We start from the raw sequence: 9,603 nt of genomic DNA, 5'->3' as shown, positions 1-9,603 counted from the left end.
TTCCCTACATAACAATGAGAGAAAGAGAAATAGTCATCATTCAATATACCCTATTCATTGTGTGGTCAACTCTGGCAAAATAAATATTCTAAACAACTTCCCCCTTGACACCTCACTGCCCCTTTCCACAAATTAGTATATAATCAGATAATACTAGGATATATACTAGGTTCTAACTAGGTTAGAAATCAGTTCAAGCTAAATCTTCAGGGGAAAAAACAGCAATAATAAGAGCAAACACCATAAAACAAAAACCCTAGACTATGCAAGGACATGTCCATTTTCCCCACAGTAATCTCACTATTTAGCATTCCACAGACATTCAGTAAGTATTTGATGGAAAAGAGGAGGGAGTGATCATTCACCTAAAGAGCAGAATAATCACCTTTAGGGGTGATTATAATTATAATTATAATAAGGGTGCCTTCTGCCACTCTGATTCTGTACCTAGAATAGTGTATGGCACACTGAAATAGCTCAGCCACGGCTTGATTATCTTGCCTATTAAGTACACACAAAAAGTAAAGAATAAAATGCTTTCCATCAGTCCTCTCAGATTGGCTTCTCCTATCTCTTCTCCAAGGGGACACAAGAGTTTGACACACAGCATAGCTTTTCAGTGGCAACTTGACTTCCAATGCCATCTCAACCTACTTACAGAAACCCATTTATAAAATCATAACTCTACAATGTATAGGAATCTGTTGTTTGAAATTACCCACTGCTCTAATCTACTTTATTGAAAACAAAAGGTAATTCATAACTAATTCACTTTAGAAATAATGTCTCAAAATCTCTCATCTTTTAAAAAATTATGGCACATAATATGTGTAAACAAATGTGTTCATGATGACTTTTCATTCCAAAATTAACCATCATTATCATGGAAACAACAAATGATGCAAAAGGATTGTCAGCATTTACTGAATGTTTATTATTAAATGCCTTGGGAATTTCTTTAACTATACTCTTTGTATAACCTGTGCATGTATTTTTTTAACTGTAGCATTGTAGAACACTATAAATTGTTTATTATTCACTACAGTAAACTGATATTCCAAGAAACCAAGTGACTTCCCAAGTGTATGAACAAAAATTCAATTCCAAATTCCACAATCTCACACTCCCTCCTCTCTAAATTTATGAAACTATATTTAATGCTCAAATGACCAATTTAAATTTAAATGACACATCCTTTTCAAAGTAATACATCTAAATTCATTCCACACTTTTTTTTTTTTTGCAAAGGGTATTGAACAGTCAGGTATTAAATAAATAAATAAATAAATAAATATATGTATGTACGTATAACTATACGTACACATGCGCGCGCGTGTATGGGTTGTCCAAAAACTTCCGTAGATCTCACAGAAAACCCAAATGATATATATATATATATATATATTTACATGTTGACTTTAATAAACAGATTAAAAGTATGCCTAAAGTAGCCCCATTCGAAGAACTCCTAATTTGCAACCATACTACAAATCAGAGTATACATAAAAACACGCCTCTTAAAGGGCTGCTAAATGTGAACATCTTTTTATGGTGTGTTAATATGACAAAATTAAAGAATGATCTATTTACCTCAAAAAGTGCACTTTTTAAAAGACCAAAAAGTATGCTTTACTTCCAACTAGAACTGACAAATTGAGATCAAATTAGCTTAATTTTTCAGGCATAAACATTCTTTATATGTTCAGAAAAAAATGCTATTTAAGTGGGAGAAAAAATAACACCCGATTACAGTGTAAGTATTTATTAAATTCATTCAATTAACTTACTGTGCACCTACTATGTGTTAGTCATGGTGCTAAGAACAAGAGACAATTAATACTCAGTGTATTGATTATTCCTTTTTATTTTCTGTGTGCTGATGCTTTGACAGATGGGACCCTGCTTAACCTGGAAAGACTGGCCCTCTTAGGGTTAGCCAATTCCGAGAGATAGAAAATGGCTGCCTTTGAGCACATATTTCATACACAAACTAACTGATCCAGAGCTCTTACTCCAACTATCAAGCTCTTACACTCCATGCCACTATCTCCCTTCTCCTAACTAACCTAGGGCCAGGTACCAGACAACTCATGACAGTCCCTACATCCTGTAGCCTACTAAAATTACTCGAACTTGCCAATCCTAAACCGGCTTACCCTTGCTTTCCCATCCCTTCCCACAGAAACCACAATAAAGGCTCTTGCCCACATTTCCCCCTCTCTCCCTCTATCTCTTGACCAACCCTGGTATTTCCCCACGTGGTTCTCTGTGGTGTGGTATGCTCCTTCCTCTTGGGAACGAAGTGTAAGTAACAAAAACCTTCAATGGCAATTGTCCCTGATCTGCTGGCCTTGCCGTACCTGAAAAATATTAAAACCTATATTTTAAAGCACCCAGGGTCTACTATGGAGGCATCTGTATTTCGTAATGTTTACTAAACAAATAAATGAATGAATAAGCCAAGAATGAATGCTGGCAGCAAACATGCAAGCAAACACTAGATCAAAAATTAAAGACCTGAATTCTACCATAAAGACCTGAATTCTAGCATTTTCAGTAAGTGATAAGTTGGGTAGCAGCAAATTTACAATGAGTAAATTATGCGTAACAGTATTGCTAGATGAAAACTAGTAACTGCCTGATTCATCTCAGAGAATAAAACTGACTGTCCCTTGAAGGCCTTACTTTCCTAGGATTTATGCTCTATTCTCAGCCTAGCTCTCCAGCTTTAGTATTCTTACTCTCTTCACTCTAATGGCTGCCATACTGGCCTTCTTTCAGTTTTCTGAAGGTGCCCTCACCCCTCCAGCTACAGAGCCTTTGCCCAGGTTGTTCTTTTTGGAATACTCATTCTCTCTCAACTCAATTAACTAGAGTTAATTTCTCTCAACAAACTAGAGTTAATTTCTCCTCTTCATAGCTCAGCAAACATTTCTTCAGGAAAGTCCTTCTGTACTGCATTAATGCCCTAATCTGGCAGCTGCACAGTATCCATGTCAACTATTATCATTTTTATTCTGTAGTTCTATAATTCTTTAACTTCTGTCCTCTTCACTTGACTGTTACCCCGCAAATACAAAAACCACACTTATCCTCATACTGTTCCACTACTACTAATTAACATTAGGATATTAGAAAGCAAACAGGTAGCTGGAATGTAATTAAAATAAAGCAGTTTTATGCCTCAATGGTCAAAGTATTTAGAGAACATTCCTGGTAATAAAGAAATAATCTCTCGGACGCTCCACCCATGCTCTGAGGTCGATTAAGGTCTGCGCCTGCACCAGTGCTGGCTAGCAGGCTCACCAACCTGCAGGCGGGGGCTACCAGGCGTGGAGCCGGGTGCCAGTGGCAATGGGAAACCCAGTTACCAAAACTGACTCTAGATGAGAGAACCTAACAGACCAGTAACAATGGAAGAAATTGAGAAAGTTATCAAAAAGCTACCATCCCCCAAAATACCAGGCCCAGATGGTGTTACAGGTTAAAAAAAAAAATCCTTCATGAAGAAAGATCTTAAGCAACATAATGAACTCAGAAGCTCATGAAAAGAGGCCACCAATCCTAATGTTTTAAAAACAAGATATATCACCTCATATTGCGAATGTTAGTGAAATGAAGCATTACTTGTGTGGATTCTGTGCAGCTTTCAACAATGTAGCAATCACTGGGCTTCCCTGGTGGCGCAGTGGTTAAGAATCCACCTGCCAATGCAGGGGACATGGGTTCGAGCCCTGGTCCGGGAGGATCCCACATGCCACAGAGCAACTCAGCCTGTGTGCCACAACTGCTGAGCCTGCGCTCTGGAGCCTGCGAGTCACAACTACTGAGCCTGCATGCTACAACTGCTGAAGCCCACATGCCTAGAGCCTGTGCTCTGCAACAAGGGAGGTCACCACAATAAGCCCACACACCACAACAAAGAGTGGTGCCCACTCACCTCAACTAGAGAGGGCCTGTGCACAGCAATGAAGACCCAATGCAGCCCGAAATAAATTAATTAATTTAAAAAAAAACAATATAGCAATCGCATTTCCCATTGGAACGTCCTCTTGGCAAGAGCTGTATGAAATCAAAACGCATGATGCAGTACTTCAGTTGAGAAGGGATGGATTTTGAAACTTGCACCATGGAATCCTTCCCCCATTAATGGAGAAGACAACAACACTAGCACTTATGTTTGGTCTGTATAAGGATTTATCTTGCCTTCTCCTTAAGCATATCAGTACTCCAGAGTTTGCAACCGGTAGGTAGCATGGCAGCAGTACTTGCAGGGATAACAGAAAGCAATTTTCATGCCACTGGAACGAATTCAAACATTGCTTCAAGACCACAAGTATCATGACAAATTTACACTTGTCAGGCTTTCAAGGCACCAAAATGCCATGGAATTAGAGAGTGTTATCAAGGCCTGGTGCCTGTTCTTTTCAGTAATGGATTCAGCAACGTCCTTTTTTTGGCCTTTGAGGTCCCATCAAGGAACATCTGCCTATGGCAACGACTCACAATGCTCATTTGGTCAATGATATTATCTGTGGAGGTCTATAGGGTGCCATGTTGGAATCTTGTTTTTTCCAGTTAATATTGTAAAAACTTAAATGCAGTCTCAGATTGATGGTGAATTTCCATCTTTCCCCAAGGTTTTCCAAAAACTCTGGTTAAAACAGGACAGGAATCTGACAAATCTTTTCAGAGGTGCCCATCTCTTGGGGCATAACTGATGCAACTTATGAATTCTTGTTAAAGGTTATATGAAAGAAATCAGTTAAGTGCCACTTATCAACTGAAGAGACCAAAGAGAAATGCAGTTTGGCCTCGTTCCTAATCAGCCAAATACAAGTTGGTGTCATAAATCCAGGGCACAATGAATTATGGGCAAAGCTGCTTTCCTTAAGCACCAACAAATTCAGAATAGACACTTTCAGTAGGAAAAAAGAATGGTGGGGGGAAGAGCAAGAGAGAGGCTGGGGACAGGAATGAGTGAATAAGGACTGCTGAAGAGCACATGGTTCCTTCTGGAGGTGACGAAATGTTCTAAAACTGATTGTGATGATGGATGCACAATGCTATGGATATGCTAAAGAGTACTGAATTGTACACTTTAAATAGGTGAATTGTATGGTCTGTGAATTATATCCTTATCAAGCTGTTACCACACACATACACACAAAAGATGTTTCTAAGACGTTTTTCTTGTGAAAGACGTAAAAAATTAGAACTAATTTTTACTGTAGTAAAGCTACTAAAATATTAGGTTAAGAATTTACAGATAAAAGAAAATAATGTAAAATGCTAAATAAGAATACATGACCTAGGAGTAAAAGATGAATCCTATTTTAAAGGATGAAAATAAAATTCTGTCACATTAAATACTCACTTAGGAATGGTCAGTTTAAACCAAACATAATTCTGGTAAAACAACACATCCACAATTTAAAAATTTTAAACTGCCTTTTATTTAGCTATATTTAAACTATAACAAAATACTACTCTTTGGAACCTGTTACCTTGATTCTACTAGCCTGTTTTAAAAGCTGTAAAATGACTTAGAAAATTATCTTAGAAAATTTATACAGAATAATGTATTTCCAAATTCTGATCATAATATATACTATTCTTGAGATAGAAGAGAACTATGGAGACGTACTAAGTGTCCAACCCAAACCTGTGTAGTATATCTGATACCAAGAGGACTTTATTATAAGGTAATTTCACCTGGAAAGCAAGCCATCAATACGTAAAAACACTGCTGCTTTGTCAACCTCTTTTGAATTATTCAACTAGCTTAAGTAAAATATTCCCCATTAGTGACTTCCTTAAATCTAAAAAAAAAAAATCAAAAAATTCAAAATTCTTAAAATGCTTAATCTCAGAGAATACTTACTCACATCCGAAATTATTCGAACTGCATTATAAAAATGTGTCTTTTAAGTTAGACGATGAATTGCTATTTCAGAGAACAGAGTCAAAGGAAAGTTTGATTATTCTCATTCTCATCTATGAAAGTTTTTGTTTAATCTATGCCTTTGGAGGAAAACACTGAAAGAGTTATATGTAAATAATGTTATTTTCATATAAAAATTAGCAGAAAAAATATTACTCCCTTTATGTATAAATAATATGGACCCTAAGAAAGGGAAAAAATTCAAACTTGAAATTATTCCAGTTACAAAACAAAAAGGACACAAGACAGTTGTACTACACAGCTACAGAAAAAAAAAAAAAAGGATTGCACTATGTTCAGAAGGTGACTAAGAAGATACACTAAGAACGTCTGGAGAAGACATGGACAAAATCATGTATCCTTAAGTTTAAGTGACAATGCAGAACACTACGAAAGATCATCAAGCTGAAGGTGACATGCCTTTGACATATGTGGTTAGCATATTTTTAATGAATTAATGAACAGATAAACAAATACTCAATATACTAAAAATGTCCTGAATTTAAATTAATGCATGTACACAGAGACTTAAGCTTTTAGAACTTTACAGTGCAGTAAAAGGACAGATGGATGAGAAAGAGAGGAAGAAAGGGATAAAATAAAAACAGCTAACCTCATCTATCCAGACAGTTTGACCTCAATATGTAAACTCATTTAATCTTTATAATACTCTCTTTAGGAAGATACTACTAGTATCCTCATTTCAAAAACAAGGAAACTTAGGCACAGGGAAGTTATTTGGCCATGGTCATTAGTGACTAGTGGCACTGGAATTTGAGTGTGGTCCTAAAGCCTACAGTCTTTAACAGATTTCTGAATCAGAAGTAGTGGATCATGGTAAAAGACAGCTTAATACAACAGTTTCCCAAATGGTCACTCTTTAGATCAGTGATTCTAAAGTGGAGGTGGGAGGTTCTACTGGCATCTAGTGGGTAGAGGCCACAGATGCTGCTAAATATGCTGCTATGAACAGCAGCCCCAATATGAAAAAATCATCTGGCCCCAAACTGTCGATAGTACTGTGGTTGAGAAACTGTTTTAGAAAACCGTTATTTCTGCATGTGAAAATCTATTATAATAAAGAAGAAGAAAATAACATTTCCCAAGATAGCCTGATTCGAAATATCATTATCAATACATTATTCTCTAGACCTGCTTATTTCAGGCAAAGGAAATGTTACATTGCAAAGTCTAAAAGAAACACAGGAAGAGGAAATTACTATTATGTAGGAGGTTAACCAGGAAATATCACTGGGGATGTGGATGGGGGAAAAAATTTCCCCAAACTCCATCAACTATGTACCTATAAGTAGAAGAAAGGTTATAATGGGAAATGATAAAACTGCTGACCTAAACGTCAACATTACCTTGCACTAGAGCATGTGACTATAAATTTTCCTAAGTTATGTCATGGGCCAATGATAATGTGGCAAACTTAAGTTTTTTTGGTTGTTTTTCAGATGGTCACATTTTCTGTATCTATCAATGCTTCTTTAGTCATTAATCCATTAAGGACTATAAAGTTAAATCATTATTCTTTAAAATTCTATTACATTATTCAAGACTTTCTTATACAGACTGCCAACAAACACATGAAAGAATGCTCAACATCACTAATCATTAGAGAAATGCAAATCAAAACTACAATGAGATATCATCTCACACCAGTCAGAATGGCCATCATCTAAAAATCTAGAAACAATAAATGCTGGAGAGGGTGTGGAGAAAAGGGAACCCTCTTACACTGTTGGTGGGAATGTAAATTGATACAGCCACTATGGAGAACAGTATGGAGGTTCCTTAAAAAACTACAAATAGAACTACCATATGACCCAGCAATCCCACTACTAGGCATATACCCTGAGAAAACCGTAATTCAAAAAGAATCATGTACCAAAATTGTTCATTGCAGCTCTATTTACAATAGCCCGGAGATGGAAACAACCTAAGTGTCCATCATCGGATGAATGGATAAAGAAGATGTGGCACATATATACAATGGAATATTACTCAGCCATAAAAAGAAACGAAATTGAACTATTTGTAATGAGGTGGATAGACCTAGAGTCTGTCATACAGAGTGAAGTAAGTCAGAAAGAGAGACAAATACTGTATGCTAACACATATATATGGAATTTAAGAAAAAAAATGTCATGAAGAACCTAGGGGTGAAACAGGAATAAAGACACAGACTTACTAGAGAATGGACTTGAGGATATGGGGAGGGGGAAGGGTAAACTGTGACAAAGCGAGAGAGAGCCATGGACATATTTACATTACCAAACGCAAGGTAGATAGCTAGTGGGAAGCAGCCACATAACACAGGGAGATCAGCTCGGTGCTTTGTGACCACCTGGAGGGGTGGGATAGGGAGGGTGGGAGGGAGGGAGACGCAAGCGGGAAGAGATATGGGAACATGTGTATATATATAACTGATTCATTTTGTTGTGAAGCTGAAACTAACATACCATTGTAAAGCAATTATACTCCAATAAAGATGTTTAAAAAAAAAAAAAAGAAAGACTTTCTTGGTACTTAAAATGACATGAATTCACTACCGCCCAATAGATTTTTCAATACTTCATTTTAAAAACATAAGATCATATTTTCCCATTCACAAAGCTATCTCTTCACAATTTTTACTTTCTTTTTTAAAATTTTTAAATTTATTTTTCTACTGAAGTATAATTTACCATGTTGTGTTAGTTTTTAGTGTATAGCAAAGTGATTATATACATATTTTTTCAGATTCTTTTCCATTATAGATTATTACATGATATTGAATATAATTCCCTGTGCCACACTGTAAATCCCTGTTGCTTATTTTATATACAGTAGTGTGCATGTTAATCCCCAACTCCTAATTTACCACCACCGTAAGTTTGTTTTCTGTGTCTGTGAGTCTATTTCTGTTTTGTAAATAAGTTCATTTGTATCATTTTTTTAGATGCCACATATAAGTGATATATTTTTAAATTTGAAAATTTAATGCTTAAGAAAATTTCAAGCCTTAATAAAGTTCTGTCCCTCAATTTATGCAGACTGACATGAGCCCAAGTCTAAGTATTCTTTTAGACTTATAGGAGCCTTTTTTACTTTCTTTACAGAACCCAACTATTTCCACAACTTAAGTATCAAAAATGTTTTTGAATCACACACATAAAATTAAATATTGAAGGCAACAGTATTATCATAAAAAGTGTAAAACAAATATGCTTTAGATACAATTAGTATCTTTCTCTCTTTTTTTTTTTTTTTTTGTGGTTCGCGGGCCTCTCACTGTTGTGGCCTCTCCCGCTGTGGAGCACAGGCTCTGGACGCACAGGACAAGCGGCCATGGCTCACGGGCCCAGCCGTTCCGCGGCATGTGGGATCCTCCCGGACTGGGGCACAAACCCATGTCCCATGCATCGGCAGGTGGACTCTCAACCACTGCGCCACCAGGGAAGCCCCTCTTTCTCACTTTTTAACTTGTGTCATTTCAAGTTTTCCCTCAATAATCTCAGTACTTTATGTTACAGAAAACTCTAACATGCTCTATTAACCTTAATACTTTTTTTCCACCCATTAATTTACTGAGCAAATGTTTACAGTGTTGACTATTGCCAAAGAACAGGTTCTTTAACATTTCCATTTTAAAGGCCTGAATAAATCTCTAG

General features: G+C 36.5%; 1 protein-coding gene and 1 pseudogene across 1 annotated transcript in view; one reads left to right on the top strand and one right to left on the bottom strand.

The window, feature by feature from the left end:
- Nucleotides 1–9,603, bottom strand: part of IPO11 (importin 11) — a 200,350-nt gene that overhangs the window by 60,714 nt on the left and 130,033 nt on the right. The window lies entirely within an intron of this gene.
- On the top strand, nucleotides 2,755–4,755 carry LOC103075250 (solute carrier family 25 member 51-like; annotated as a pseudogene).

This window comes from Lipotes vexillifer, unplaced genomic scaffold, assembly GCF_000442215.2.
Source record: "Lipotes vexillifer unplaced genomic scaffold, Lipotes_vexillifer_v1.1 scaffold1362, whole genome shotgun sequence".
Classification (NCBI taxonomy): domain Eukaryota; kingdom Metazoa; phylum Chordata; class Mammalia; order Artiodactyla; family Lipotidae; genus Lipotes; species Lipotes vexillifer.
Note: the sequence above shows the minus strand (reverse complement) of the source record. Positions and strands in the feature narration are given on the sequence as shown.